This window comes from Aegilops tauschii, chromosome 1 (genome assembly GCF_002575655.3).
Source record: "Aegilops tauschii subsp. strangulata cultivar AL8/78 chromosome 1, Aet v6.0, whole genome shotgun sequence".
NCBI classification, from domain to species: domain Eukaryota; kingdom Viridiplantae; phylum Streptophyta; class Magnoliopsida; order Poales; family Poaceae; genus Aegilops; species Aegilops tauschii.
In genome coordinates, this window is record NC_053035.3 from 33,868,393 (window position 1) to 33,893,464 (window position 25,072).

The window sequence follows — 25,072 nt, forward strand, 5'->3', positions numbered from 1 at the left end:
TTAATTTTTTTGCGCCGCGTGCAAAACAAAACGCACCTGCGCGACAAATGTTTAGCACGTTTTATTATTTTGCACGTTTACGGTAAGTTTTAGCTCGCTCCTCATTATTCACGTGTCTAGCGGCGGCAAGCGTGTTCTGAAAGGGGTCGAAACCATGGTAAATAGGCACTGGTGCGGTTGAACCGTGGTAAAACTCGTCTCCGTAGTTGAGCGGGAGCGGCCAAAGGAATGTGCAATCGTGTGTGTAGTGGAGCTGGGAGGGGCAAGCATAAGGGACGAAGACGGGGGTAACATGTCGAATACGATCATACCAGCACTTAAGCACCGGATGCCATCAGAACTGCGAAGTTAAGCGTGTTTGGGCGAGTGTAGTATTAGGATGGGTGACCTCCTGGGAAGTCCTCGTGTTGCATTCCCTTTTTAATTTTTCTTGCGCCGCGTGCAAAAGAAAACGCACGTGCGCGACATATGTTTAGCACGTTTTATTATTTTGCAAGTTTACGGTAAGTTTTAGCTCGCTGCTAATTATTCACGTGTCTAGCGGCGGCAAGCGTGTTCTGAAAGGGGTCAAAACCATGGCAAATAGGCACTGGTGCGGTTGAACCATGGTAAACTCGTCTCCGTAGTTGAGCGGGAGCGGCCAAAGGAATGTGCAATCATGTGTGTAGTGGTGCTGGGAGGGGCAAGCATAAGGGACGAAGACGGGGGTGACATGTCGGATGCGATCATACCAGCACTAAAGCACCGGATCCCATCAGAACTCCGAAGTTAAGCTTGCTTGGGCGAGAGTAGTACTAGGATGGGTGACCTCCTGGGAAGTCCTCGTGTTGCATTCCCTTTTTAATTTTTTTGCACCGCGTGCAAAACAAAACGCACGTGCGCGACATATGTTTAGCACGTTTTATTATTTTGCACGTTTACGGTAAGTTTTAGCTCGCTCCTCATTATTCGCGCGTCTAGCGGCGGCAAGCGTGTTCTCAAAGGGGTCGAAACCATGGTAAATAGGCACTGGTGCGGTTGAACCGTCGTAAAACTTGTCTCCGTAGTTGAGCGGGAGCGGCCAAAGGAATGTGCAATCGTGTGTGTAGTGGAGCTGGGAGGGGCAAGCATAAGGGACGAAGACGGGGGTAACATGTCGGATGCGATCATACTAGCACTAAAGCACCAGATCCCATCAGAACTTCAAAGTTAAGCGTGCTTGGGCGAGAGTAGTACTAGGATGGGTGACCTCGTGGGAAGTCCTCGTGTTGCATTCCCTTTTTAATTTTTTTTGCGCCGCGTGCAAAAGAAAACGCACGTGCGCGACATATGTTTAGCACGTTTTACTATTTTGCACGTTACGGTAAGTTTTAGCTCGCGTGTTCTGAAAGATGTCGAAACCATGGTAAATAGGCACTGGAGCGGTTGAACCGTGGTAAAACTTGTCTCTGTAGTTGAGCGGGAGCGGCCAAAGGAATGTGCAATCGTGTGTGTAGTGGAGCTGGGAGGGCAAGCATAAGGGACGAAGACGGGGGTAACATGTCGGATGCGATTGTACCAGCAGTAAAGCACCGGATCCCATCAGAACTCCGAAGTTAAGCGTGCTTGGGCGAGAGTAGTACTAGGATGGGTGACCTGCTGGGAAGTCCTCGTGTTGCATTCCCTTTATAATTTTTTTTGCGCCGCGTGCAAAACAAAACGCACCTGCGCGACATATGTTTAGCACGTTTTATTATTTTGCACGTTTACGGTAAGTTTTACCTCGCTGCTCATTATTCACGCGTCTAGCGGCGGCAAGCGTGTTCTCAAAGGGGTCGAAACCGTGGTAAATAGGCACTGGTGCGGTTGATCCGTGGTAAAACTCGTCTCCGTAGTTGAGCGGGAGCGGCCAAAGGAATGTGCAATCGTGTGTGTAGTGGAGCTGGGAGGGGCAAGCATAAGGGACGAAGACGGGGGTAACATGTCGGATGCGATCATACCAGCACTAAAGCACCGGATCCCATCAGAACTCCGAAGTTAAGCTTGCTTGGGCGAGAGTAGTACTAGGATGGGTGACCTCTTGGGAAGTCCTCGTGTTGCATTCCCTTTTTAATTTTTTTTGCGCCGCGTGCAAAACAAAACGCACGTGTGCGACATATGTTTAGCACGTTTTATTATTTTGCACGTTTACGGTAAGTTTTAGCTCGCTGCTCATTATTCACGCGTCTAGCGGCGGCAAGCGTGTTCTGAAAGGGGTCGAAACCATGGTAAATAGGCACTGGTGCGGTTGAACCGTGGTAAAACTCGTCTCCGTAGTTGAGCGGAAGCGGCCAAAGGAATGTGCAATCGTGTGTGTAGTGGAGCTAGGAGGGGCAAGCATAAGGGACGAAGACGGGGGTAACATGTCGGATGCGATCATACCAGCACTAAAGCACCGGATCCCATCAGAACTCCGAAGTTAAGCGTGCTTGGGCGAGAGTAGTACTAGGATGGGTGACCTCCTGGGAAGTCCTCGTGTTGCATTCCCTTTTTAATTTTTTTGCGCCGCGTGCAAAACAAAACGCACGTGCGCGACAAATGTTTAGCACGTTTTATTATTTTGCACGTTTACGGTAAGTTTTAGCTCGCTCCTCATTATTCACGTGTCTAGCGGCGGCAAGCGTGTTCTCAAAGGGGTCGAAACCATGGTAAATAGGCACTGGTGCGGTTGAACCGTGGTAAAACTCGTCTCCGTAGTTGAGCGGGAGCGGCCAAAGGAATGTGCAATCGTGTGTGTAGTGGAGCTGGGAGGGGCAAGCATAAGGGACGAAGACGGGGGTAACATGTCGGATACGATCATACCAGCACTTAAGCACCGGATGCCATCAGAACTGCGAAGTTAAGCGTGTTTGGGCGAGTGTAGTATTAGGATGGGTGACCTCCTGGGAATTCCTCGTGTTGCATTCCCTTTTTAATTTTTCTTGCGCCGCGTGCAAAAGAAAACGCACGTGCGCGACAAATGTTTAGCACGTTTTATTATTTTGCACGTTTACGGTAAGTTTTAGCTCGCTGCTAATTATTCACGCTTCTAGCGGCGGCAAGCGTGTTCTGAAAGGGGTCGAAACCATGGTAAATAGGTACTGGTGCGGTTGAACCGTGGTAAACTGGTCTCCGTAGTTGAGCGGGAGCGGCCAAAGAAATGTGCAATCGTGTGTGTAGTGGAGCTGGGAGGGGCAAGCATAAGGGACGAAAACGGGGGTAACATGCCGGATGCGATCATACCAGCACTAAAGAACCGGATCCCATCAGAACTCCGAAGATAAGCGTGCTTGGGCGAGAGTAGTACTAGGATGGGGAAGTCCTCGTGTTGCATTCCCTTTTTAATTTTTTTGCGCCGCGTGCAAAACAAAACGCACCTGCGCGACATATGTTTAGCACGTTTTATTATTTTGCACATTTGCGGTAAGTTTTAGCTCGCTGCTCATTATTCACGTGTCTAGCGGCGGCAAGCGTGTTCTGAAAGGGGTCAAAACCATGGCAAATAGGCACTGGTGCGGTTGAACCATGGTAAACTCGTCTCCGTAGTTGAGCGGGAGCGGCCAAAGGAATGTGCAATCATGTGTGTAGTGGTGCTGGGAGGGGCAAGCATAAGGGACGAAGACGGGGGTGACATGTCGGATGCGATCATACCAGCACTAAAGCACCGGATCCCATCAGAACTCCGAAGTTAAGCTTGCTTGGGCGAGAGTAGTACTAGGATGGGTGACTTCCTGGGAAGTCCTCGTGTTGCATTCCCTTTTTAATTTTTTTGCACCGCGTGCAAAACAAAACGCACGTGCGCGACATATGTTTAGCACGTTTTATTATTTTGCACGTTTACGGTAAGTTTTAGCTCGCTCCTCATTATTCGCGCGTCTAGCGGCAGCAAGCGTGTTCTCAAAGGGGTCGAAACCATGGTAAATAGGCACTGGTGCGGTTGAACCGTCGTAAAACTTGTCTCTGTAGTTGAGCGGGAGCGGCCAAAGGAATGTGCAATCGTGTGTGTAGTGGTGCTGGGAGGGGCAAGCATAAGGGACGAAGACGGGGGTAACATGTCGGATGCGATCATACTAGCACTAAAGCACCAGATCCCATCAGAACTTCAAAGTTAAGCGTGCTTGGGTGAGAGTAGTACTAGGATGGGTGACCTCGTGGGAAGTCCTCGTGTTGCATTCCCTTTTTAATTTTTTTTGCGCCGCGTGCAAAAGAAAACGCACGTGCGCGACATATGTTTAGCACGTTTTACTATTTTGCACGTTACGGTAAGTTTTAGCTCGCGTGTTCTGAAAGGGGTCGAAACCATGGTAAATAGGCACTGGAGCGGTTGAACCGTGGTAAAACTTGTCTCTGTAGTTGAGCGGGAGCGGCCAAAGGAATGTGCAATCGTGTGTGTAGTGGAGCTGGGAGGGGCAAGCATAAGGGACGAAGACGGGGGTAACATGTCGGATGCGATCGTACCAGCAGTAAAGCACTGGATCCCATCAGAACTCCGAAGTTAAGCGTGCTTGGGCGAGAGTAGTACTAGGATGGGTGACCTCCTGGGAAGTCCTCGTGTTTCATTCCCTTTTTAATTTTTTTTGCGCCGCGTGCAAAACAAAACGCACGTGCGCGACATATGTTTAGCACGTTTTCTTATTTTGCACGTTTACGGTAAGTTTTACCTCGCTGCTCATTATTCACGCGTCTAGCGGCGGCAAGCGTGTTCTCAAAGGGGTCGAAACCGTGGTAAATAGGCACTGGTGCGGTTGATCCGTGGTAAAACTCGTCTCCGTAGTTGAGCGGGAGCGGTAAAAGGAATGTGCAATCGTGTGTGTAGTGGAGCTGGGAGGGGCAAGCATAAGGGACGAAGACGGGGGTAACATGTCGGATGCGATCATACCAGCACTAAAGCACCGGATCCCATCAGAACTCCGAAGTTAAGCTTGCTTGGGCGAGAGTAGTACTAGGATGGGTGACCTCTTGGGAAGTCCTCGTGTTGCATTCCCTTTTTAATTTTTTTTGCGCCGCGTGCAAAACAAAACGCACGTGCGCGACATATGTTTAGCACGTTTTATTATTTTGCACGTTTACGGTAAGTTTTAGCTCGCTGCTCATTATTCACGCGTCTAGCGGCGGCAAGCGTGTTCTGAAAGGGGTCGAAACCATGGTAAATAGGCACTGGTGCGGTTGAACCGTGGTAAAACTCGTCTCCGTAGTTGAGCGGGAGCGGCCAAAGGAATGTGCAATCGTGTGTGTAGTGGAGCTAGGAGGGGCAAGCATAAGGGACGAAGACGGGGGTAACATGTCGGATGCGATCATACCAGCACTAAAGCACCGGATCCCATCAGAACTCCGAAGTTAAGCGTGCTTGGGCGAGAGTAGTACTAGGATGGGTGACCTCCTGGGAAGTCCTCGTGTTGCATTCCCTTTTTAATTTTTTTTGCGCCGCGTGCAAAAGAAAACGCACGTGCGCGACATATGTTTAGCACGTTTTATTACTTTGCACGTTTACGGTAAGTTTTAGCTCGCTGTTCATTATTCACGCGTCTAGCGGCGGCAAGCGTGTTCTGAACGGGGTCGAAACCATGGTAAATAGGCACTGGTGCGGTTGAACCGTGGTAAAACTCGTCTCCGTAGTTGAGCGGGAGCGGCCAAAGGAATGTGCAATCGTGTGTGTAGTGGAGCTGGGAGGGGCAAGCATAAGGGACGAAGACGGGGGTAACATGTCAGATGCGATCATACCAGTACTAAAGCACCGGATCCCATCAGAACTCCGAAGTTAAGCTTGCTTGGGCGAGAGTAGTACTAGGATGGGTGACCTCTTGGGAAGTCATTATTCACGCGTCTAGCGGCGGCAAACGTGTTCTGAAAGGGGTCGAAACCATGGTAAATAGGCACTGGTGCGGTTGAACCGTCGTAAAACTTGTCTCCGTAGTTGAGCGGGAGCGGCCAAAGGAATGTGCAATCGTGTGTGTAGTGGAGCTGGGAGGGGCAAGCATAAGGGACGAAGACGGGGGTAACATGTCGGATGCGATCATACCAGCACTAAAGCACCAGATCCCATCGGAACTTTGAAGTTAAGCGTGCTTGGGCGAGAGTAGTACTAGGATGGGTGACCTTCTGGGAAGTTCTCATGTTGCATTCCCTTTTTAATTTTTTTTGCGCCGCGTGCAAAAGAAAACGCACGTGCGCGACATATGTTTATCACGTTTTACTATTTTGCACGTTTACGGTAAGTTTAGCTCGCTGGTCATTATTCACGCGTCTAGCGGCGGCAAGCGTGTTCTGAAAGGGGTCGAAACCATGGTAAATAGGCACTGGAGCGGTTGAACCGTGGTAAAACTCGTCTCCGTGGTTGAGCGGGAGCGGCCAAAGGAATGTGCAATCGTGTGTGTAGTGGAGCTGGGAGGGGCAAGCATAAGGGACGAAGACGGGGGTAACATGTCAGATGCGATCATACCAGCACTAAAGCACCGGATCCCATCAGAACTCCGAAGTTAAACTTGCTTGGGCGAGAGTAGTACTAGGATGGGTGACCTCTTGGGAAGTCCTCGTGTTGCATTCCCTTTTTAATTTTTTTTGCGCCGCGTGCAAAAGAAAACGCACGTGCGCGACATATGTTTAGCACGTTTTATTATTTTGCACGTTTACGGTAAGTTTTAGCACGCTGCTCATTATTCACGCGTCTAGCGGCGGCAAGCGTGTTCTGCAAGGGGTCGAAACCATGGTAAATAGGCACTGGTGCGGTTGAACCGTGGTAAAACTCGTCTCCGTAGTTGAGCGGGAGCGGCCAAAGGAATGTGCAATCGTGTGTGTAGTGGAGCTGGGAGGGGCAAGCATAAGGGACGAAGACGGGGGTAACATGTCAGATGCGATCATACCAGCACTAAAGCACCGGATCCCATCAGAACTCCGAAGTTAAGCTTGCTTGGGCGAGAGTAGTACTAGGATGGGTGACCTCTTGGGAAGTCCTCGGGTTGCATTCCCTTTTTAATTTTTTTTGCGCCGCGTGCAAAACAAAACGCACGTGCGCGACATATGTTTAGCACGTTTTATTACTTTGCACGTTTACGGTAAGTTTTAGCTCGCTGCTCATTATTCACGCGTCTAGCAGCGGCAAGCGTGTTCTGAAAGGGGTCGAAACCATGGTAAATAGGCACTGGAGCGGTTGAACCGTGGTAAAACTCGTCTCCGTAGTTGAGCGGGAGCGGCCAAAGGAATGTGCAATCGTGTGTGTAGTGGAGCTGGGAGGGGCAAGCATAAGGGACGAAGACGGGGGTAACATGTCAGATGCGATCATACCAGCACTAAAGCACCGGATCCCATCAGAACTCCGAAGTTAAGCTTGCTAGGGCGAGAGTAGTACTACGATGGGTGACCTCTTGGGAAGTCCTCGTGTTGCATTCCCTTTTTAATTTTTTTGCGCCGCGTGCAAAAGAAAACGCACGTGCGCGACATATGTTTAGCACGTTTTATTATTTTGCACGTTTACGGTAAGTTTTAGCTCGCTGCTCATTATTCACGCGTCTAGCGGCGGCAAGCGTGTTCTGCAAGGGGTCGAAACCATGGTAAATAGGCACTGGTGCGGTTGAACCGTGGTAAAACTCGTCTCCGTAGTTGAGTGGGAGCGGCCAAAGGAATGTGCAATCGTGTGTGTAGTGGAGCTGGGAGGGGCAAGCATAAGGGACGAAGACGGGGGTAACATGTCGGATGCGATCATACCAGCACTTAAGCACCGGATGCCATCAGAACTCCGAAGTTAAGCGTGCTTGGGCGAGTGTAGTATTAGGATGGGTGACCTCCTGGGAAGTCCTCGTGTTGCATTCCCTTTTTAATTTTTTTTGCGCCGCGTGCAAAAGAAAACGCACGTGCGCGACATATGTTTAGCACGTTTTATTATTTTGCACGTTTACGGTAAGTTTTACCTCGCTGCTCATTATTCACGCGTCTAGCGGCGGCAAGCGTGTTCTGAAAGGGGTCGAAACCATGGTAAATAGGCACTGGAGCGGTTGAACCGTGGTAAAACTCGTCTCCGTAGTTGAGCGGGAGCGGCCAAAGGAATGTGCAATCGTGTGTGTAGTGGAGCTTGGAGGGGCAAGCATAAGGGACGAAAACGGGGGTAAGATGTCGGATGCGATCATACCAGCACTAAAGAACCGGATCCCATCAGAACTCCGAAGCTAAGCGTGCTTGGGCGAGAATGGTACTAGGATGGGGAAGTCCTCGTGTTGCATTCCCTTTTTAATTTTTTGCGCCGCGTGCAAAACAAAACGCACCTGCGCGACATATGTTTAGCACGTTTTATTATTTTGCACATTTGCGGTAAGTTTTAGCTCGCTGCTCATTATTCACGTGTCTAGCGGCGGCAAGCGTGTTCTGAAAGGGGTCGAAACCATGGCAAATAGGCACTGGTGCGGTTGAACCATGGTAAACTCGTCTCCGTAGTTGAGCGGGAGCGGCCAAAGGAATGTGCAATCATGTGTGTAGTGGTGCTGGGAGGGGCAAGCTTAAGGGACGAAGACGGGGGTGACATGTCGGATGCGATCATACCAGCACTAAAGCACGGGATCCCATCAGAACTCCGAAGTTAAGCTTGCTTGGGCGAGAGTAGTACTAGGATGGGTGACCTCCTGGGAAGTCCTCGTGTTGCATTCCCTTTTTAATTTTTTTGCGCCGCGTGCAAAACAAAACGCACGTGCGCGACATATGTTTAGCACGTTTTATTATTTTGCACGTTTACGGTAAGTTTTAGCTCGCTCCTCATTATTCACGCGTCTAGCGGCGGCAAGCGTGTTCTCAAAGGGGTCGAAACCATGGTAAATAGGCACTGGTGCGGTTGAACCGTCGTAAAACTTGTCTCCGTAGTTGAGCGGGAGCGGCCAAAGGAATGTGCAATCGTGTGTGTAGTGGAGCTTGGAGGGGCAAGCATAAGGGACGAAGACGGGGGTAACATGTCGGATGCGATCATACCAGCATTAAAGCACCAGATCCCATCAGAACTTCGAAGTTAAGCGTGCTTGGGCGAGAGTAGTACTAGGATGGGTGACCTTGTGGGAAGTCCTCATGTTGCATTCCCTTTTTAATTTTTTTTGCGCCGCGTGCAAAAGAAAACGCACGTGCGCGACATATGTTTAGCACGTTTTACTATTTTGCACGTTTACGGTAAGTTTTAGCTCGCTGCTCATTATTCACGCGTCTAGCAGCGGCAAGCGTGTTCTGAAAGGGGTCGAAACCATGGTAAATAGGCACTGGAGCGGTTGAACCGTGGTAAAACTCGTCTCCGTAGTTGAGCGGGAGCGGCCAAAGGAATGTGCAATCGTGTGTGTAGTGGAGCTGGGAGGGGCAAGCATAAGGGACGAAGACGGGGATAACATGTCAGATGCGATCATACCAGCACTAAAGCACCGGATCCCATCAGAACTCCGAAGTTAAGCTTGCTTGGGCGAGAGTAGTACTAGGATGGGTGACCTCTTGGGAAGTCCTCGTGTTGCATTCCCTTTTTAATTTTTTTTGCGCCGCGTGCAAAAGAAAACGCACGTGCGCGACATATGTTTAGCACGTTTTATTATTTTGCACGTTTACGGTAAGTTTTAGCTCGCTGCTCATTATTCACGCGTCTAGCGGCGGCAAGCGTGTTCTGAAAGGGGTCGAAACCATGGTAAATAGGCACTGGTGCGGTTGAACCGTGGTAAAACTCGTCTCCGTAGTTGAGCGGGAGCGGCCAAAGGAATGTGCAATCGTGTGTGTAGTGGAGCTGGGAGGGGCAAGCATAAGGGACGAAGACGGGGGTAACATGTCAGATGCGATCATACCAGCACTAAAGCACCGGATCCCATCAGAACTCCGAAGCTAAGCTTGCTTGGGCGAGAGTAGTACTAGGATGGGTGACCTCTTGGGAAGTCCTCGTGTTGCATTCCCTTTTTAATTTTTTTTGCGCCGCGTGCAAAACAAAACGCACGTGCGCGAGATATGTTTAGCACGTTTTATTACTTTGCACGTTTACGGTTAAGTTTTAGCTCGCTGCTCATTATTCACGCGTCTAGCGGCGGCAAGCGTGTTCTCAAAGGAGTCGAAACCATGGTAAATAGGCACTGGTGCGGTTGAACCGTGGTAAACCTCGTCTCCGTAGTTGAGCGGGAGCGGCCAAAGGAATGTGCAATCGTGTGTGTAGTGGAGCTAGGAGGGGCAAGCATAAGGGACGAAGACGGGGGTAACATGTCGGATGCGATCATACCAGCACTTAAGCACCGGATGCCATTAGAACTCTGAAGTTAAGCGTGCTTGGGCGAGTGTAGTATTAGGATGGGTGACCTCCTGGGAAGTCCTCGTGTTGCATTCCCTTTTTAATTTTTTTTGCGCCGCGTGCAAAAGAAGACGCACGTGCGCGACATATGTTTAGCACGTTTTATTATTTTGCACGTTTACGGTAAGTTTTAGCTCGCTGCTCATTATTCACGCGTCTAGCGGCGGCAAGCGTGTTCTGAAAGGGGTCGAAACCATGGTAAATAGGCACTGGTGCGGTTGAACCGTGGTAAACTCATCTCCGTAGTCGAGCGGGAGCGGCCAAAGGAATGTGCAATCGTGTGTGTAGTGGAGCTGGGAGGGGCAAGCATAAGGGACGAAGACGGGGGTAACATGTCGGATGCGATCATACCAGCACTAAAGAACCGGATCCCATCAGAACTCCGAAGCTAAGCGTGCTTGGGCGAGAATGGTACTAGGATGGGGAAGTCCTCGTGTTGCATTCCCTTTTTAATTTTTTGCGCCGCGTGCAAAACAAAACGCACCTGCGCGACATATGTTTAGCACGTTTTATTATTTTGCACATTTGCGGTAAGTTTTAGCTCGCTGCTCATTATTCACGTGTCTAGCGGCGGCAAGCGTGTTCTGAAAGGGGTCGAAACCATGGCAAATAGGCACTGGTGCGGTTGAACCATGGTAAACTCGTCTCCGTAGTTGAGCGGGAGCGGCCAAAGGAATGTGCAATCATGTGTGTAGTGGTGCTGGGAGGGGCAAGCTTAAGGGACGAAGACGGGGGTGACATGTCGGATGCGATCATACCAGCACTAAAGCACGGGATCCCATCAGAACTCCGAAGTTAAGCTTGCTTGGGCGAGAGTAGTACTAGGATGGGTGACCTCCTGGGAAGTCCTCGTGTTGCATTCCCTTTTTAATTTTTTTGCGCCGCGTGCAAAACAAAACGCACGTGCGCGACATATGTTTAGCACGTTTTATTATTTTGCACGTTTACGGTAAGTTTTAGCTCGCTCCTCATTATTCACGCGTCTAGCGGCGGCAAGCGTGTTCTCAAAGGGGTCGAAACCATGGTAAATAGGCACTGGTGCGGTTGAACCGTCGTAAAACTTGTCTCCGTAGTTGAGCGGGAGCGGCCAAAGGAATGTGCAATCGTGTGTGTAGTGGAGCTTGGAGGGGCAAGCATAAGGGACGAAGACGGGGGTAACATGTCGGATGCGATCATACCAGCATTAAAGCACCAGATCCCATCAGAACTTCGAAGTTAAGCGTGCTTGGGCGAGAGTAGTACTAGGATGGGTGACCTTGTGGGAAGTCCTCATGTTGCATTCCCTTTTTAATTTTTTTTGCGCCGCGTGCAAAAGAAAACGCACGTGCGCGACATATGTTTAGCACGTTTTACTATTTTGCACGTTTACGGTAAGTTTTAGCTCGCTGCTCATTATTCACGCGTCTAGCAGCGGCAAGCGTGTTCTGAAAGGGGTCGAAACCATGGTAAATAGGCACTGGAGCGGTTGAACCGTGGTAAAACTCGTCTCCGTAGTTGAGCGGGAGCGGCCAAAGGAATGTGCAATCGTGTGTGTAGTGGAGCTGGGAGGGGCAAGCATAAGGGACGAAGACGGGGATAACATGTCAGATGCGATCATACCAGCACTAAAGCACCGGATCCCATCAGAACTCCGAAGTTAAGCTTGCTTGGGCGAGAGTAGTACTAGGATGGGTGACCTCTTGGGAAGTCCTCGTGTTGCATTCCCTTTTTAATTTTTTTTGCGCCGCGTGCAAAAGAAAACGCACGTGCGCGACATATGTTTAGCACGTTTTATTATTTTGCACGTTTACGGTAAGTTTTAGCTCGCTGCTCATTATTCACGCGTCTAGCGGCGGCAAGCGTGTTCTGAAAGGGGTCGAAACCATGGTAAATAGGCACTGGTGCGGTTGAACCGTGGTAAAACTCGTCTCCGTAGTTGAGCGGGAGCGGCCAAAGGAATGTGCAATCGTGTGTGTAGTGGAGCTGGGAGGGGCAAGCATAAGGGACGAAGACGGGGGTAACATGTCAGATGCGATCATACCAGCACTAAAGCACCGGATCCCATCAGAACTCCGAAGCTAAGCTTGCTTGGGCGAGAGTAGTACTAGGATGGGTGACCTCTTGGGAAGTCCTCGTGTTGCATTCCCTTTTTAATTTTTTTTGCGCCGCGTGCAAAACAAAACGCACGTGCGCGAGATATGTTTAGCACGTTTTATTACTTTGCACGTTTACGGTTAAGTTTTAGCTCGCTGCTCATTATTCACGCGTCTAGCGGCGGCAAGCGTGTTCTCAAAGGAGTCGAAACCATGGTAAATAGGCACTGGTGCGGTTGAACCGTGGTAAACCTCGTCTCCGTAGTTGAGCGGGAGCGGCCAAAGGAATGTGCAATCGTGTGTGTAGTGGAGCTAGGAGGGGCAAGCATAAGGGACGAAGACGGGGGTAACATGTCGGATGCGATCATACCAGCACTTAAGCACCGGATGCCATTAGAACTCTGAAGTTAAGCGTGCTTGGGCGAGTGTAGTATTAGGATGGGTGACCTCCTGGGAAGTCCTCGTGTTGCATTCCCTTTTTAATTTTTTTTGCGCCGCGTGCAAAAGAAGACGCACGTGCGCGACATATGTTTAGCACGTTTTATTATTTTGCACGTTTACGGTAAGTTTTAGCTCGCTGCTCATTATTCACGCGTCTAGCGGCGGCAAGCGTGTTCTGAAAGGGGTCGAAACCATGGTAAATAGGCACTGGTGCGGTTGAACCGTGGTAAACTCATCTCCGTAGTCGAGCGGGAGCGGCCAAAGGAATGTGCAATCGTGTGTGTAGTGGAGCTGGGAGGGGCAAGCATAAGGGACGAAGACGGGGGTAACATGTCGGATGCGATCACACCAGCACTAAAGCACCGGATCCCATCAGAACTCCGAAGTTAAGCGTGCTTCTGTGAGAGTAGGACTAGGATGGGTGACCTCCTGGGAAGTCCTCGTGTTGCATTCCCTTTTTAATTTTTTTTGCGCCGCGTGCAAAAGAAAACGCACGTGCGCGACATATGTTTAGCACGTTTATTATTTTGCACGTTTACGGCAAGGTTTAGCTCGCTCCTCAATATTCACGTGTCTAGCGGCGGCAATCGTGTTCTCAAAGGGGTCGAAACCATCGTAAATAGGCACTGGTGCGGTTGAACCGTCGTAAAACTTGTCTCCGTAGTTGAGCGGGAGCGGCCAAAGGAATGTGCAATCGTGTGTGTAGTGGAGCTGGGAGGGGCAAGCATAAGGGACGAAGACGGGGGTAACATGTCGGATGCGATCATACCAGCACTTAAGCACCAGATGCCATCAGAACTCCGAAGTTAAGCGTGCTTGGGCGAGTGTAGTATTAGGATGGGTGACCTCCTGGGAAGTCCTCGTGTTGCATTCCCTTTTTAATTTTTTTTGCGCCGCGTGCAAAAGAAAACGCACGTGCGCGACATATGTTTAGCACGTTTTATTATTTTGCACGTTTACGGTAAGTTTTAGCTCGCTGCTCATTATTCACGCGTCTAGCGGCGGCAAGCGTGTTCTGAAAGGGGTCGAAACCATGGTAAATAGGTACTGGTGCGGTTGAACCGTGGTAAACTCGTCTCCGTAGTTGAGCGGGAGCGGCCAAAGGAATGTGCAATCGTGTGTGTAGTGGAGCTGGGAGGGGCAAGCATAAGGGACGAAAACGGGGGTAAGATGTCGGATGCGATCATACCAGCACTAAAGAACCGGATCCCATCAGAACTCCGAAGCTAAGCGTGCTTGGGCGAGAGTGGTACTAGGATGGGGAAGTCCTCGTGTTGCATTCCCTTTTTAATTTTTTTGCGCCGCGTGCAAAACAAAACGCACCTGCGCGACATATGTTTAGCACGTTTTATTATTTTGCACATTTGCGGTAAGTTTTAGCTCGCTGCTCATTATTCACGTGTCTAGCGGCGGCAAGCGTGTTCTGAAAGGGGTCGAAACCATGGCAAATAGGCACTGGTGCGGTTGAACCATGGTAAACTCGTCTCCGTAGTTGAGCGGGAGCGGCCAAAGGAATGTGCAATCATGTGTGTAGTGGTGCTGGGAGGGGCAAGCTTAAGGGACGAAGACGGGGGTGACATGTCGGATGCGATCATACCAGCACTAAAGCACGGGATCCCATCAGAACTCCGAAGTTAAGCTTGCTTGGGCGAGAGTAGTACTAGGATGGGTGACCTCCTGGGAAGTCCTCGTGTTGCATTCCCTTTTTAATTTTTTTGCGCCGCGTGCAAAACAAAACGCACGTGCGCGACATATGTTTAGCACGTTTTATTATTTTGCACGTTTACGGTAAGTTTTAGCTCGCTCCTCATTATTCACGCGTCTAGCGGCGGCAAGCGTGTTCTCAAAGGGGTCGAAACCATGGTAAATAGGCACTGGTGCGGTTGAACCGTCGTAAAACTTGTCTCCGTAGTTGAGCGGGAGCGGCCAAAGGAATGTGCAATCGTGTGTGTAGTGGAGCTGGGAGGGGCAAGCATAAGGGACGAAGACGGGGGTAACATGTCGGATGCGATCATACCAGCATTAAAGCACCAGATCCCATCAGAACTTCGAAGTTAAGCGTGCTTGGGCGAGAGTAGTACTAGGATGGGTGACCTTGTGGGAAGTCCTCATGTTGCATTCCCTTTTTAATTTTTTTTGCGCCGCGTGCAAAAGAAAACGCACGTGCGCGACATATGTTTAGCACGTTTTACTATTTTGCACGTTTACGGTAAGTTTTAGCTCCCTGCTCATTATTCACGCGTCTAGCAGCGGCAAGCGTGTTCTGAAAGGGGTCGAAACCATGGTAAATAGGCACTGGAGCGGTTGAACCGTGGTAAAACTCGTCTCCGTAGTTGAGCGGGAGCGGCCAAAGGAATGTGCAATCGTGTGTGTAGTGGAGCTGGGAGGGGCAAGCATAAGGGACGAAGACGGGGATAACATGTCAGATGCGATCATACCAGCACTAAAGCACCGGATCCCATCAGAACTCCGAAGTTAAGCTTGCTTGGGCGAGAGTAGTACTAGGATGGGTGACCTCTTGGGAAGTCCTCGTGTTGCATTCCCTTTTTAATTTTTTTTGCGCCGCGTGCAAAAGAAAACGCACGTGCGCGACATATGTTTAGCACGTTTTATTATTTTGCACGTTTACGGTAAGTTTTAGCTCGCTGCTCATTATTCACGCGTCTAGCGGCGGCAAGCGTGTTCTGAAAGGGGTCGAAACCATGGTAAATAGGCACTGGTGCGGTTGAACCGTGGTAAAACTCGTCTCCGTAGTTGAGCGGGAGCGGCCAAAGGAATGTGCAATCGTGTGTGTAGTGGAGCTGGGAGGGGCAAGCATAAGGGACGAAGACGGGGGTAACATGTCAGATGCGATCATACCAGCACTAAAGCACCGGATCCCATCAGAACTCCGAAGCTAAGCTTGCTTGGGCGAGAGTAGTACTAGGATGGGTGACCTCTTGGGAAGTCCTCGTGTTGCATTCCCTTTTTAATTTTTTTTGCGCCGCGTGCAAAACAAAACGCACGTGCGCGACATATGTTTAGCACGTTTTATTACTTTGCACGTTTACGGTTAAGTTTTAGCTCGCTGCTCATTATTCACGCGTCTAGCGGCGGCAAGCGTGTTCTCAAAGGAGTCGAAACCATGGTAAATAGGCACTGGTGCGGTTGAACCGTGGTAAACCTCGTCTCCGTAGTTGAGCGGGAGCGGCCAAAGGAATGTGCAATCGTGTGTGTAGTGGAGCTAGGAGGGGCAAGCATAAGGGACGAAGACGGGGGTAACATGTCGGATGCGATCATACCAGCACTTAAGCACCGGATGCCATCAGAACTCCGAAGTTAAGCGTGCTTGGGCGAGTGTAGTATTAGGATGGGTGACCTCCTGGGAAGTCCTCGTGTTGCATTCCCTTTTTAATTTTTTTTGCGCCGCGTGCAAAAGAAGACGCACGTGCGCGACATATGTTTAGCACGTTTTATTATTTTGCACGTTTACGGTAAGTTTTAGCTCGCTGCTCATTATTCACGCGTCTAGCGGCGGCAAGCGTGTTCTGAAAGGGGTCGAAACCATGGTAAATAGGCACTGGTGCGGTTGAACCGTGGTAAACTCATCTCCGTAGTCGAGCGGGAGCGGCCAAAGGAATGTGCAATCGTGTGTGTAGTGGAGCTGGGAGGGGCAAGCATAAGGGACGAAGACGGGGGTAACATGTCGGATGCGATCACACCAGCACTAAAGCACCGGATCCCATCAGAACTCCGAAGTTAAGCGTGCTTCTGTGAGAGTAGGACTAGGATGGGTGACCTCCTGGGAAGTCCTCGTGTTGCATTCCCTTTTTAATTTTTTTTGCGCCGCGTGCAAAAGAAAACGCACGTGCGCGACATATGTTTAGCACGTTTATTATTTTGCACGTTTACGGTAAGGTTTAGCTCGCTCCTCAATATTCACGTGTCTAGCGGCGGCAATCGTGTTCTCAAAGGGGTCGAAACCATCGTAAATAGGCACTGGTGCGGTTGAACCGTGGTAAAACTCGTCTCCGTAGTTGAGCGGGAGCGGCCAAAGGAATGTGCAATCGTGTGTGTAGTGGAGCTGGGAGGGACAAGCATAAGGGACGAAGACGGGGGTAACATGTCGGATGCGATCATACCAGCACTTAAGCACCAGATGCCATCAGAACTCCGAAGTTAAGCGTGCTTGGGCGAGTGTAGTATTAGGATGGGTGACCTCCTGGGAAGTCCTCGTGTTGCATTCCCTTTTTAATTTTTTTTGCGCCGCGTGCAAAAGAAAACGCACGTGCGCGACATATGTTTAGCACGTTTTATTATTTTGCACGTTTACGGTAAGTTTTAGCTCGCTGCTCATTATTCACGCGTCTAGCGGCGGCAAGCGTGTTCTGAAAGGGGTCGAAACCATGGTAAATAGGTACTGGTGCGGTTGAACCGTGGTAAACTCGTCTCCGTAGTTGAGCGGGAGCGGCCAAAGGAATGTGCAATCGTGTGTGTAGTGGAGCTGGGAGGGGCAAGCATAAGGGACGAAAACGGGGGTAAGATGTCGGATGCGATCATACCAGCACTAAAGAACCGGATCCCATCAGAACTCCGAAGCTAAGCGTGCTTGGGCGAGAGTGGTACTAGGATGGGGAAGTCCTCGTGTTGCATTCCCTTTTTAATTTTTTTGCGCCGCGTGCAAAACAAAACGCACCTGCGCGACATATGTTTAGCACGTTTTATTATTTTGCACATTTGCGGTAAGTTTTAGCTCGCTGCTCATTATTCACGTGTCTAGCGGCGGCAAGCGTGTTCTGAAAGGGGTCGAAACCATGGCAAATAGGCACTGGTGCAGTTGAACCATGGTAAACTCGTCTCCGTAGTTGAGCGGGAGTGGCCAAAGGAATGTGCAATCATGTGTGTAGTGGTGCTGGGAGGGGCAAGCATAAGGGACGAAGACGGGGGTGACATGTCGGATGCGATCATACCAGCACTAAAGCACCGGATCCCATCAGAACTCCGAAGTTAAGCTTGCTTGGGCGAGAGTAGTACTAGGATGAGTGACCTCCTGGGAAGTCCTCGTGTTGCATTCCCTTTTTAATTTTTTTGCGCCGCGTGCAAAACAAAACGCACGTGCGCGACATATGTTTAGCACGTTTTATTATTTTGCACGTTTACGGTAAGTTTTAGCTCGCTCCTCATTATTCACGCGTCTAGCGGCGGCAACCGTGTTCTCAAAGGGGTCGAAACCATGGTAAATAGGCACTGGTGCGGTTGAACCGTCGTAAAACTTGTCTCCGTAGTCGAGCAGGAGCGGCCAAAGGAATGTGCAATCGTGTGTGTAGTGGAGCTGGGAGGGGCAAGCATAAGGGACGAAGACGGGGGTAACATGTCGGATGCGATCATACCAGCACTAAAGCACCAGATCCCATCAGAACTTTGAAGTTAATCGTGCTTGGGCGAGAGTAGTACTAGGATGGGTGACCTTCTGGGAAGTCCTCATGTTGCATTCCCTTTTTAAATTTTTTTGCGCCGCGTGCAAAAGAAAACGCACGTGCGCGACATATGTTTAGCACGTTTTACTATTTTGCACGTTTCCGGTAAGTTTTAGCTCGCTGCTCATTATTCACGCGTCTAGCAGCGGCAAGCGTGTTCTGAAAGGGGTCGAAACCATGGTAAATAGGCACTGGAGCGGTTGAACCGTGGTAAAACTCGTCTCCGTAGTTGAGCGGGAGCGGCCAAAGGAATGTGCAATCGTGTGTGTAGTGGAGCTGGGAGGGGCAAGCATAAGGGACGAAGACGGGGGTAACATGTTGGATGCGATCATACCAGCACTAAAGCACCGGATCCAATCAGAACTCCGAAGTTAAGCGTGCTTGGGCGAGAGTAGTACTAGGATGGGTGACCTCCTGGGAAGTCCTCGTGTTGCATTCCCTTTTTAATTTTTTTTCCGCCGCGTGCAAAAGAAAACGGACGTGCGCGACATATGTTTAGCACGTTTTATTATTTTGCACGTTTACGGTAAGTTTTAGCTCGCTGCTCATTATTCACGCGTCTAGCGGCGGCAAGCGTGTTCTGAAAGGGGTCGAAACCATGGTAAATAGGCACTGGTGCGGTTGAACCGTGGTAAAACTCGTCTCCGTAGTTGAGCGGGAGCGGCCAAAGGAATGTGCAATCGTGTGTGTAGTGGAGCTGGGAGGGGCAAGCATAAGGGACGAAGACGGGGGTAACATGTCAGATGCGATCATACCAGCACTAAAGCACCGGATCCCATCAGAACTCCGAAGTTAAGCTTGCTTGGGCGAGAGTAGTACTAGGATGGGTGACCTCTTGGGAAGTCCTCGTGTTGCATTCCCTTTTTATTTTTTTTTGCGCCGCGTGCAAAACAAAACGCACGTGCGCGACATATGTTTAGCACGTTTTATTACTTTGCACGTTTACGGTAAGTTTTAGCTCGCTGCTCATTATTCACGCGTCTAGCGGCGGCAAGCGTGTTCTGAAAGGGGTCGAAACCATGGTAAATAGGCACTGGTGCGGTTGAACCGTGGTAAAACTCGTCTCCTTAGTTGAGCGGGAGCGGCCAAAGGAATGTGCAATCGTGTGTGTAGTGGAGCTGGGAGGGGCAAGCATAAGGGACGAAGACGGGGGTAACATGTCGGATGCGATCACACCAGCACTAAAGCACCGGATCCCATCAGAACTCCGAAGTTAAGCGTGCTTCGGTGAGAGTAGGACTAGGATGGGTGACCTCCTGGGAAGTCCTTGTGTTGCATTCCCTTTTTAATTTTTTTTGCGCCGCGTGCAAAAGAAAACGCACGTGTGCGACATATGTTTAGCACGTTTTATTGTTTTGCACGTTTACGGTAAGTTTTAGCTCGCTCCTCATTATTCACGTGTCTAGCGGCGGCAAGCGTGTTCTCAAAGGGGTCGAAACCATGGTAAATAGGCACTGGTGCGGTTGAACCGTGGTAAAACTCGTCTCCGTAGTTGAGCGTGCTTGGGCGAGTGTAGTATTAGGATGGGTGACCTCCTGGGAAGTCCTCGTGTTGCATTCCCTTTTTAGTTTTTTTTGCGCCGCGTGCAAAAGAAAACGCACGTGCGCGACATATGTTTAGCACGTTTTATTATTTTGCACGTTTACGGTAAGTTTTAGCTCGCTGCTCATTATTCACGCGTCTAGCGGCGGCAAGCGTGTTCTGAAAGGGGTCGAAACCATGGTAAATAGGTACTGGTGCGGTTGAACCGTGGTAAACTCGTCTCCGTAGTTGAGAGGGAGCGGCCGAAGGAATGTGCAATCGTGTGTGTAGTCGAGCTGGGAGGGGCAAGCATAAGGGACGAAAACGGGGGTAACATGTCGGATGCGATCATACTAGCACTAAAGAACCGGATCCCATCAGAACTCCGAAGCTAAGCGTGCTTGGGCGAGAGTGGTACTAGGATGGGGAAGTCCTCGTGTTGCATTCCCTTTTTAATTTTTTTGCGCCGCGTGCAAAAGAAAACGCACGTGCGCGACATATGTTTAGCACGTTTTATTATTTTGCACATTTGCGGTAAGTTTTAGCTCTCTGCTCATTATTCACGCGTCTAGCGGCGGCAAGCGTGTTCTGAAAGGGGTCGAAACCACGGTAAATAGGCACTGGTGCGGTTGAACCGTGGTAAAACTCGTCTCCGTAGTTGAGCGGGAGCGGCCAAAGGAATGTGCAATCGTGTGTGTAGTGGAGCTGGGAGGGGCAAGCATAAGGGACGAAGACGGGGGTGACATGTCGGATGCGATCATACCAGCACTAAAGCACCGGATTCCATCAGAACTCCGAAGTTAAGCTTGCTTGGGCGAGAGTAGTACTAGGATGGGTGACCTCCTGGGAAGTCCTCGTGTTGCATTCCCTTTTTAATTTTTTTGCGCCGCGTGCAAAACAAAACGCACGTGCGCGACATATGTTTAGCACGTTTTATTATTTTGCACGTTTACGGTAAGTTTTAGCTCGCTCCTCATTATTCACGCGTCTAGCGGCGGCAAGCGTGTTCTCAAAGGGGTCGAAACCATGGTAAATAGGCACTGGTGCGGTTGAGCCGTCGTAAAACTTGTCTCCGTAGTTGAGCAGGAGCGGCCAAAGGAATGTGCAATCGGGTGTGTAGTGGAGCTGGGAGGGGCAAGCATAAGGGACGAAGACGGGGGTAACATGTCGGATGCGATCATACCAGCATTAAAGCACCAGATCCCATCAAAACTTCGAAGTTAAGCGTGCTTGGGCGAGAGTAGTACTAGGATGGGTGACCTTTTGGGAAGTCCTCGTGTTGCATTCCCTTTTTAATTTTTTTGCGCCGCGTGCAAAACAAAACGCACGTGCGCGACATATGTTTAGCACGTTTTATTATTTTGCACGTTTACGGTAAGTTTTAGCTCGCTGCTCATTATTCACGCGTCTAGCGGCGGCAAGCGTGTTCTGAAAGGGGTCGAAACCATGGTAAATAGGCACTGGTGCGGTTGAACCGTGGTAAAACTCGTCTCCGTAGTTGAGCGGGAGCGGCCAAAGGAATGTGCAATCGTGTGTGTAGTGGAGCTGGGAGGGGCAAGCATAAGGGACGAAGACGGGGGTAACATGTCAGATGCGATTATACCAGCACTAAAGCACCGGATCCCATCAGAACTCCGAAGTTAAGCTTGCTTGGGCGAGAGTAGTACTAGGATGGGTGACCTCTTGGGAAGTCCTCGTGTTGCATTCCCTTCTTAATTTTTTTGCGCCGCGTGCAAAACAAAACGCACGTGCGCGACATATGTTTAGCACGTTTTATTACTTTGCACGTTTACGGTAAGTTTTAGCTCGCTGCTCATTATTCACGCGTCTAGCGGCGGCAAGCGTGTTCTGAAAGGGGTCGAAACCATGGTAAATAGGCACTGGTGCGGTTGAACCGTTGTAAAACTCGTCTCCTTAGTTGAGCGGGAGCGGCCAAAGGAATGTGCAATCGTGTGTGTAATGGAGCTGGGAGGGGCAAGCACAAGGGACGAAGACGGGGGTAACATGTCGGATGCGATCACACCAGCACTAAAGCACCGGATCCCATCAGAACTCCGAAGTTAAGCGTGCTTCGGTGAGAGTAGGACTAGGATGGGTGACCTCCTGGGAAGTCCTCGTGTTGCATTCCCTTTTTAATTTTTTTTGCGCCGCGTGCAAAAGAAAACGCACGTGTGCGACATATGTTTAGCACGTTTTATTATTTTGCACGTTTACGGTAAGTTTTAGCTCGCTCCTCATTATTCACGTGTCTAGCGGCGGCAAGCGTGTTCTCAAAGGGGTCGAAACCATGGTAAATAGGCACTGGTGCGGTTGAACCGTGGTAAAACTCGTCTCCGTAGTTGAGCGTGCTTGGGCGAGTGTAGTATTAGGATGGGTGACCTCCTGGGAAGTCCTCGTGTTGCATTCCCTTTTTAGTTTTTTTTGCGCCGCGTGCAAAAGAAAACGCACGTGCGCGACATATGTTTAGCACGTTTTATTATTTTGCACGTTTACGGTAAGTTTTAGCTCGCTGCTCATTATTCACGCGTCTAGCGGCGGCAAGCGTGTTCTGAAAGGGGTCGAAACCATGGTAAATAGGTACTGGTGCGGTTGAACCGTGGTAAACTCGTCTCCGTAGTTGAGAGGGAGCGGCCGAAGGAATGTGCAATCGTGTGTGTAGTCGAGCTGGGAGGGGCAAGCATAAGGGACGAAAACGGGGGTAACATGTCGGATGCGATCATACTAGCACTAAAGAACCGGATCCCATCAGAACTCCGAAGCTAAGCGTGCTTGGGCGAGAGTGGTACTAGGATGGGGAAGTCCTCGTGTTGCATTCCCTTTTTAATTTTTTTGCGCCGCGTGCAAAACAAAACGCACCTGCGCGACATATGTTTAGCACGTTTTATTATTTTGCACATTTGCGGTAAGTTTTAGCTCTCTGCTCATTATTCACGCGTCTAGCGGCGGCAAGCGTGTTCTGAAAGGGGTCGAAACCACGGTAAATAGGCACTGGTGCGGTTGAACGGTGGTAAAACTCGTCTCCGTAGTTGAGCGGGAGCGGCCAAAGGAATGTGCAATCGTGTGTGTAGTGGAGCTGGGAGGGGCAAGCATAAGGGACGAAGACGGGGGTGACATGTCGGATGCGATCATACCAGCACTAAAGCACCGGATTCCATCAGAACTCCGAAGTTAAGCTTGCTTGGGCGAGAGTAGTACTAGGATGGGTGACCTCCTGGGAAGTCCTCGTGTTGCATTCCCTTTTTAATTTTTTTGCGCCGCGTGCAAAACAAAACGCACGTGCGCGACATATGTTTAGCACGTTTTATTATTTTGCACGTTTACGGTAAGTTTTAGCTCGCTCCTCATTATTCACGCGTCTAGCGGCGGCAAGCGTGTTCTCAAAGGGGTCGAAACCATGGTAAATAGGCACTGGTGCGGTTGAGCCGTCGTAAAACTTGTCTCCGTAGTTGAGCAGGAGCGGCCAAAGGAATGTGCAATCGTGTGTGTAGTGGAGCTGGGAGGGGCAAGCATAAGGGACGAAGACGGGGGTAACATGTCGGATGCGATCATACCAGCATTAAAGCACCAGATCCCATCAAAACTTCGAAGTTAAGCGTGCTTGGGCGAGAGTAGTACTAGGATGGGTGACCTTCTGGGAAGTCCTCGTGTTGCATTCCCTTTTTAATTTTTTTGCGCCGCGTGCAAAACAAAACGCACGTGCGCGACATATGTTTAGCACGTTTTATTATTTTGCACGTTTACGGTAAGTTTTAGCTCGCTGCTCATTATTCACGCGTCTAGCGGCGGCAAGCGTGTTCTGAAAGGGGTCGAAACCATGGTAAATAGGCACTGGTGCGGTTGAACCGTGGTAAAACTCGTCTCCGTAGTTGAGCGGGAGCGGCCAAAGGAATGTGCAATCGTGTGTGTAGTGGAGCTGGGAGGGGCAAGCATAAGGGACGAAGACGGGGGTAACATGTCAGATGCGATTATACCAGCACTAAAGCACCGGATCCCATCAGAACTCCGAAGTTAAGCTTGCTTGGGCGAGAGTAGTACTAGGATGGGTGACCTCTTGGGAAGTCCTCGTGTTGCATTCCCTTCTTAATTTTTTTGCGCCGCGTGCAAAACAAAACGCACGTGCGCGACATATGTTTAGCACGTTTTATTACTTTGCACGTTTACGGTAAGTTTTAGCTCGCTGCTCATTATTCACGCGTCTAGCGGCGGCAAGCGTGTTCTGAAAGGGGTCGAAACCATGGTAAATAGGCACTGGTGCGGTTGAACCGTTGTAAAACTCGTCTCCTTAGTTGAGCGGGAGCGGCCAAAGGAATGTGCAATCGTGTGTGTAATGGAGCTGGGAGGGGCAAGCACAAGGGACGAAGACGGGGGTAACATGTCGGATGCGATCACACCAGCACTAAAGCACCGGATCCCATCAGAACTCCGAAGTTAAGCGTGCTTCGGTGAGAGTAGGACTAGGATGGGTGACCTCCTGGGAAGTCCTCGTGTTGCATTCCCTTTTTAATTTTTTTTGCGCCGCGTGCAAAAGAAAACGCACGTGTGCGACATATGTTTAGCACGTTTTATTATTTTGCACGTTTACGGTAAGTTTTAGCTCGCTCCTCATTATTCACGTGTCTAGCGGCGGCAAGCGTGTTCTCAAAGGGGTCGAAACCATGGTAAATAGGCACTGGTGCGGTTGAACCGTGGTAAAACTCGTCTCCGTAGTTGAGCGTGCTTGGGCGAGTGTAGTATTAGGATGGGTGACCTCCTGGGAAGTCCTCGTGTTGCATTCCCTTTTTAGTTTTTTTTGCGCCGCGTGCAAAAGAAAACGCACGTGCGCGACATATGTTTAGCACGTTTTATTATTTTGCACGTTTACGGTAAGTTTTAGCTCGCTGCTCATTATTCACGCGTCTAGCGGCGGCAAGCGTGTTCTGAAAGGGGTCGAAACCATGGTAAATAGGTACTGGTGCGGTTGAACCGTGGTAAACTCGTCTCCGTAGTTGAGAGGGAGCGGCCGAAGGAATGTGCAATCGTGTGTGTAGTCGAGCTGGGAGGGGCAAGCATAAGGGACGAAAACGGGGGTAACATGTCGGATGCGATCATACTAGCACTAAAGAACCGGATCCCATCAGAACTCCGAAGCTAAGCGTGCTTGGGCGAGAGTGGTACTAGGATGGGGAAGTCCTCGTGTTGCATTCCCTTTTTAATTTTTTTGCGCCGCGTGCAAAACAAAACGCACCTGCGCGACATATGTTTAGCACGTTTTATTATTTTGCACATTTGCGGTAAGTTTTAGCTCTCTGCTCATTATTCACGCGTCTAGCGGCGGCAAGCGTGTT

General features: G+C 50.1%; 50 non-coding genes and 8 pseudogenes across 50 annotated transcripts; all 58 read left to right on the plus strand.

Moving 5' to 3' along the window:
• Positions 1-297: 297 nt before the first annotated feature.
• LOC141040128 (5S ribosomal RNA) lies at positions 298-416 on the plus strand. Its single transcript, XR_012201055.1, has one exon. It is a non-coding gene; the product is annotated as a 5S ribosomal RNA (ribosomal RNA).
• Positions 417-717: 301 nt separating this feature from the next.
• Positions 718-836, plus strand: LOC141039465 (5S ribosomal RNA). The gene has a single exon (XR_012200394.1). It is a non-coding gene; the product is annotated as a 5S ribosomal RNA (ribosomal RNA).
• A 301-nt stretch (positions 837-1,137) lies between these two features.
• On the plus strand, positions 1,138-1,256 carry LOC141039963 (5S ribosomal RNA). The gene has a single exon (XR_012200896.1). It is a non-coding gene; the product is annotated as a 5S ribosomal RNA (ribosomal RNA).
• A 267-nt stretch (positions 1,257-1,523) lies between these two features.
• LOC141039917 (5S ribosomal RNA) lies at positions 1,524-1,642 on the plus strand. The gene has a single exon (XR_012200850.1). It is a non-coding gene; the product is annotated as a 5S ribosomal RNA (ribosomal RNA).
• A 302-nt stretch (positions 1,643-1,944) lies between these two features.
• Positions 1,945-2,063, plus strand: LOC141039533 (5S ribosomal RNA). The gene has a single exon (XR_012200462.1). It is a non-coding gene; the product is annotated as a 5S ribosomal RNA (ribosomal RNA).
• A 302-nt stretch (positions 2,064-2,365) lies between these two features.
• Positions 2,366-2,484, plus strand: LOC141040405 (5S ribosomal RNA). The gene has a single exon (XR_012201308.1). It is a non-coding gene; the product is annotated as a 5S ribosomal RNA (ribosomal RNA).
• Positions 2,485-2,785: 301 nt separating this feature from the next.
• Positions 2,786-2,904, plus strand: LOC141040130 (5S ribosomal RNA). The gene has a single exon (XR_012201057.1). It is a non-coding gene; the product is annotated as a 5S ribosomal RNA (ribosomal RNA).
• A 301-nt stretch (positions 2,905-3,205) lies between these two features.
• LOC141040134 (5S ribosomal RNA) lies at positions 3,206-3,313 on the plus strand (annotated as a pseudogene).
• Positions 3,314-3,613: 300 nt separating this feature from the next.
• LOC141039677 (5S ribosomal RNA) lies at positions 3,614-3,732 on the plus strand. Its single transcript, XR_012200607.1, has one exon. It is a non-coding gene; the product is annotated as a 5S ribosomal RNA (ribosomal RNA).
• Positions 3,733-4,033: 301 nt separating this feature from the next.
• LOC141040063 (5S ribosomal RNA) lies at positions 4,034-4,152 on the plus strand. Its single transcript, XR_012200993.1, has one exon. It is a non-coding gene; the product is annotated as a 5S ribosomal RNA (ribosomal RNA).
• Positions 4,153-4,420: 268 nt separating this feature from the next.
• Positions 4,421-4,539, plus strand: LOC141040038 (5S ribosomal RNA). The gene has a single exon (XR_012200969.1). It is a non-coding gene; the product is annotated as a 5S ribosomal RNA (ribosomal RNA).
• Positions 4,540-4,841: 302 nt separating this feature from the next.
• LOC141039534 (5S ribosomal RNA) lies at positions 4,842-4,960 on the plus strand. The gene has a single exon (XR_012200463.1). It is a non-coding gene; the product is annotated as a 5S ribosomal RNA (ribosomal RNA).
• A 302-nt stretch (positions 4,961-5,262) lies between these two features.
• LOC141040406 (5S ribosomal RNA) lies at positions 5,263-5,381 on the plus strand. Its single transcript, XR_012201309.1, has one exon. It is a non-coding gene; the product is annotated as a 5S ribosomal RNA (ribosomal RNA).
• Positions 5,382-5,683: 302 nt separating this feature from the next.
• Positions 5,684-5,803, plus strand: LOC141040133 (5S ribosomal RNA). Its single transcript, XR_012201058.1, has one exon. It is a non-coding gene; the product is annotated as a 5S ribosomal RNA (ribosomal RNA).
• Positions 5,804-5,981: 178 nt separating this feature from the next.
• On the plus strand, positions 5,982-6,100 carry LOC141039945 (5S ribosomal RNA). The gene has a single exon (XR_012200878.1). It is a non-coding gene; the product is annotated as a 5S ribosomal RNA (ribosomal RNA).
• A 301-nt stretch (positions 6,101-6,401) lies between these two features.
• Positions 6,402-6,520, plus strand: LOC141039829 (5S ribosomal RNA). The gene has a single exon (XR_012200762.1). It is a non-coding gene; the product is annotated as a 5S ribosomal RNA (ribosomal RNA).
• A 302-nt stretch (positions 6,521-6,822) lies between these two features.
• LOC141039893 (5S ribosomal RNA) lies at positions 6,823-6,941 on the plus strand. The gene has a single exon (XR_012200826.1). It is a non-coding gene; the product is annotated as a 5S ribosomal RNA (ribosomal RNA).
• A 302-nt stretch (positions 6,942-7,243) lies between these two features.
• On the plus strand, positions 7,244-7,362 carry LOC141039815 (5S ribosomal RNA). The gene has a single exon (XR_012200748.1). It is a non-coding gene; the product is annotated as a 5S ribosomal RNA (ribosomal RNA).
• A 301-nt stretch (positions 7,363-7,663) lies between these two features.
• On the plus strand, positions 7,664-7,782 carry LOC141039982 (5S ribosomal RNA). The gene has a single exon (XR_012200914.1). It is a non-coding gene; the product is annotated as a 5S ribosomal RNA (ribosomal RNA).
• A 302-nt stretch (positions 7,783-8,084) lies between these two features.
• On the plus strand, positions 8,085-8,192 carry LOC141040141 (5S ribosomal RNA; annotated as a pseudogene).
• Positions 8,193-8,491: 299 nt separating this feature from the next.
• On the plus strand, positions 8,492-8,610 carry LOC141039717 (5S ribosomal RNA). The gene has a single exon (XR_012200649.1). It is a non-coding gene; the product is annotated as a 5S ribosomal RNA (ribosomal RNA).
• A 301-nt stretch (positions 8,611-8,911) lies between these two features.
• On the plus strand, positions 8,912-9,030 carry LOC141040042 (5S ribosomal RNA). Its single transcript, XR_012200973.1, has one exon. It is a non-coding gene; the product is annotated as a 5S ribosomal RNA (ribosomal RNA).
• Positions 9,031-9,332: 302 nt separating this feature from the next.
• LOC141039711 (5S ribosomal RNA) lies at positions 9,333-9,451 on the plus strand. The gene has a single exon (XR_012200643.1). It is a non-coding gene; the product is annotated as a 5S ribosomal RNA (ribosomal RNA).
• Positions 9,452-9,753: 302 nt separating this feature from the next.
• Positions 9,754-9,872, plus strand: LOC141039796 (5S ribosomal RNA). Its single transcript, XR_012200729.1, has one exon. It is a non-coding gene; the product is annotated as a 5S ribosomal RNA (ribosomal RNA).
• Positions 9,873-10,175: 303 nt separating this feature from the next.
• Positions 10,176-10,294, plus strand: LOC141040069 (5S ribosomal RNA). Its single transcript, XR_012200999.1, has one exon. It is a non-coding gene; the product is annotated as a 5S ribosomal RNA (ribosomal RNA).
• A 301-nt stretch (positions 10,295-10,595) lies between these two features.
• LOC141040142 (5S ribosomal RNA) lies at positions 10,596-10,703 on the plus strand (annotated as a pseudogene).
• A 299-nt stretch (positions 10,704-11,002) lies between these two features.
• LOC141039718 (5S ribosomal RNA) lies at positions 11,003-11,121 on the plus strand. Its single transcript, XR_012200650.1, has one exon. It is a non-coding gene; the product is annotated as a 5S ribosomal RNA (ribosomal RNA).
• A 301-nt stretch (positions 11,122-11,422) lies between these two features.
• Positions 11,423-11,541, plus strand: LOC141040043 (5S ribosomal RNA). The gene has a single exon (XR_012200974.1). It is a non-coding gene; the product is annotated as a 5S ribosomal RNA (ribosomal RNA).
• Positions 11,542-11,843: 302 nt separating this feature from the next.
• Positions 11,844-11,962, plus strand: LOC141039712 (5S ribosomal RNA). Its single transcript, XR_012200644.1, has one exon. It is a non-coding gene; the product is annotated as a 5S ribosomal RNA (ribosomal RNA).
• Positions 11,963-12,264: 302 nt separating this feature from the next.
• On the plus strand, positions 12,265-12,383 carry LOC141039797 (5S ribosomal RNA). Its single transcript, XR_012200730.1, has one exon. It is a non-coding gene; the product is annotated as a 5S ribosomal RNA (ribosomal RNA).
• Positions 12,384-12,686: 303 nt separating this feature from the next.
• On the plus strand, positions 12,687-12,805 carry LOC141040070 (5S ribosomal RNA). The gene has a single exon (XR_012201000.1). It is a non-coding gene; the product is annotated as a 5S ribosomal RNA (ribosomal RNA).
• Positions 12,806-13,106: 301 nt separating this feature from the next.
• On the plus strand, positions 13,107-13,225 carry LOC141040121 (5S ribosomal RNA). Its single transcript, XR_012201050.1, has one exon. It is a non-coding gene; the product is annotated as a 5S ribosomal RNA (ribosomal RNA).
• Positions 13,226-13,526: 301 nt separating this feature from the next.
• On the plus strand, positions 13,527-13,645 carry LOC141040064 (5S ribosomal RNA). Its single transcript, XR_012200994.1, has one exon. It is a non-coding gene; the product is annotated as a 5S ribosomal RNA (ribosomal RNA).
• A 301-nt stretch (positions 13,646-13,946) lies between these two features.
• On the plus strand, positions 13,947-14,054 carry LOC141040136 (5S ribosomal RNA; annotated as a pseudogene).
• Positions 14,055-14,354: 300 nt separating this feature from the next.
• LOC141039720 (5S ribosomal RNA) lies at positions 14,355-14,473 on the plus strand. The gene has a single exon (XR_012200652.1). It is a non-coding gene; the product is annotated as a 5S ribosomal RNA (ribosomal RNA).
• A 301-nt stretch (positions 14,474-14,774) lies between these two features.
• LOC141040044 (5S ribosomal RNA) lies at positions 14,775-14,893 on the plus strand. The gene has a single exon (XR_012200975.1). It is a non-coding gene; the product is annotated as a 5S ribosomal RNA (ribosomal RNA).
• Positions 14,894-15,195: 302 nt separating this feature from the next.
• Positions 15,196-15,314, plus strand: LOC141039713 (5S ribosomal RNA). Its single transcript, XR_012200645.1, has one exon. It is a non-coding gene; the product is annotated as a 5S ribosomal RNA (ribosomal RNA).
• A 302-nt stretch (positions 15,315-15,616) lies between these two features.
• LOC141039798 (5S ribosomal RNA) lies at positions 15,617-15,735 on the plus strand. Its single transcript, XR_012200731.1, has one exon. It is a non-coding gene; the product is annotated as a 5S ribosomal RNA (ribosomal RNA).
• A 303-nt stretch (positions 15,736-16,038) lies between these two features.
• LOC141039983 (5S ribosomal RNA) lies at positions 16,039-16,157 on the plus strand. The gene has a single exon (XR_012200915.1). It is a non-coding gene; the product is annotated as a 5S ribosomal RNA (ribosomal RNA).
• Positions 16,158-16,458: 301 nt separating this feature from the next.
• Positions 16,459-16,577, plus strand: LOC141040122 (5S ribosomal RNA). The gene has a single exon (XR_012201051.1). It is a non-coding gene; the product is annotated as a 5S ribosomal RNA (ribosomal RNA).
• Positions 16,578-16,878: 301 nt separating this feature from the next.
• LOC141040065 (5S ribosomal RNA) lies at positions 16,879-16,997 on the plus strand. Its single transcript, XR_012200995.1, has one exon. It is a non-coding gene; the product is annotated as a 5S ribosomal RNA (ribosomal RNA).
• Positions 16,998-17,298: 301 nt separating this feature from the next.
• On the plus strand, positions 17,299-17,406 carry LOC141040138 (5S ribosomal RNA; annotated as a pseudogene).
• A 300-nt stretch (positions 17,407-17,706) lies between these two features.
• Positions 17,707-17,825, plus strand: LOC141039820 (5S ribosomal RNA). The gene has a single exon (XR_012200753.1). It is a non-coding gene; the product is annotated as a 5S ribosomal RNA (ribosomal RNA).
• Positions 17,826-18,126: 301 nt separating this feature from the next.
• LOC141040017 (5S ribosomal RNA) lies at positions 18,127-18,245 on the plus strand. Its single transcript, XR_012200949.1, has one exon. It is a non-coding gene; the product is annotated as a 5S ribosomal RNA (ribosomal RNA).
• A 302-nt stretch (positions 18,246-18,547) lies between these two features.
• Positions 18,548-18,666, plus strand: LOC141039497 (5S ribosomal RNA). The gene has a single exon (XR_012200426.1). It is a non-coding gene; the product is annotated as a 5S ribosomal RNA (ribosomal RNA).
• Positions 18,667-18,968: 302 nt separating this feature from the next.
• Positions 18,969-19,087, plus strand: LOC141039714 (5S ribosomal RNA). Its single transcript, XR_012200646.1, has one exon. It is a non-coding gene; the product is annotated as a 5S ribosomal RNA (ribosomal RNA).
• A 302-nt stretch (positions 19,088-19,389) lies between these two features.
• LOC141040104 (5S ribosomal RNA) lies at positions 19,390-19,508 on the plus strand. Its single transcript, XR_012201034.1, has one exon. It is a non-coding gene; the product is annotated as a 5S ribosomal RNA (ribosomal RNA).
• Positions 19,509-20,088: 580 nt separating this feature from the next.
• LOC141040143 (5S ribosomal RNA) lies at positions 20,089-20,196 on the plus strand (annotated as a pseudogene).
• A 301-nt stretch (positions 20,197-20,497) lies between these two features.
• On the plus strand, positions 20,498-20,616 carry LOC141039655 (5S ribosomal RNA). Its single transcript, XR_012200585.1, has one exon. It is a non-coding gene; the product is annotated as a 5S ribosomal RNA (ribosomal RNA).
• A 301-nt stretch (positions 20,617-20,917) lies between these two features.
• On the plus strand, positions 20,918-21,036 carry LOC141040045 (5S ribosomal RNA). Its single transcript, XR_012200976.1, has one exon. It is a non-coding gene; the product is annotated as a 5S ribosomal RNA (ribosomal RNA).
• Positions 21,037-21,337: 301 nt separating this feature from the next.
• On the plus strand, positions 21,338-21,456 carry LOC141039837 (5S ribosomal RNA). The gene has a single exon (XR_012200769.1). It is a non-coding gene; the product is annotated as a 5S ribosomal RNA (ribosomal RNA).
• Positions 21,457-21,757: 301 nt separating this feature from the next.
• LOC141040092 (5S ribosomal RNA) lies at positions 21,758-21,876 on the plus strand. The gene has a single exon (XR_012201023.1). It is a non-coding gene; the product is annotated as a 5S ribosomal RNA (ribosomal RNA).
• A 580-nt stretch (positions 21,877-22,456) lies between these two features.
• Positions 22,457-22,564, plus strand: LOC141040144 (5S ribosomal RNA; annotated as a pseudogene).
• A 301-nt stretch (positions 22,565-22,865) lies between these two features.
• On the plus strand, positions 22,866-22,984 carry LOC141039656 (5S ribosomal RNA). Its single transcript, XR_012200586.1, has one exon. It is a non-coding gene; the product is annotated as a 5S ribosomal RNA (ribosomal RNA).
• Positions 22,985-23,285: 301 nt separating this feature from the next.
• Positions 23,286-23,404, plus strand: LOC141040031 (5S ribosomal RNA). The gene has a single exon (XR_012200962.1). It is a non-coding gene; the product is annotated as a 5S ribosomal RNA (ribosomal RNA).
• A 301-nt stretch (positions 23,405-23,705) lies between these two features.
• LOC141039838 (5S ribosomal RNA) lies at positions 23,706-23,824 on the plus strand. Its single transcript, XR_012200771.1, has one exon. It is a non-coding gene; the product is annotated as a 5S ribosomal RNA (ribosomal RNA).
• Positions 23,825-24,125: 301 nt separating this feature from the next.
• On the plus strand, positions 24,126-24,244 carry LOC141040093 (5S ribosomal RNA). The gene has a single exon (XR_012201024.1). It is a non-coding gene; the product is annotated as a 5S ribosomal RNA (ribosomal RNA).
• A 580-nt stretch (positions 24,245-24,824) lies between these two features.
• On the plus strand, positions 24,825-24,932 carry LOC141040145 (5S ribosomal RNA; annotated as a pseudogene).
• The last annotated feature ends 140 nt before the right edge of the window (positions 24,933-25,072 follow it).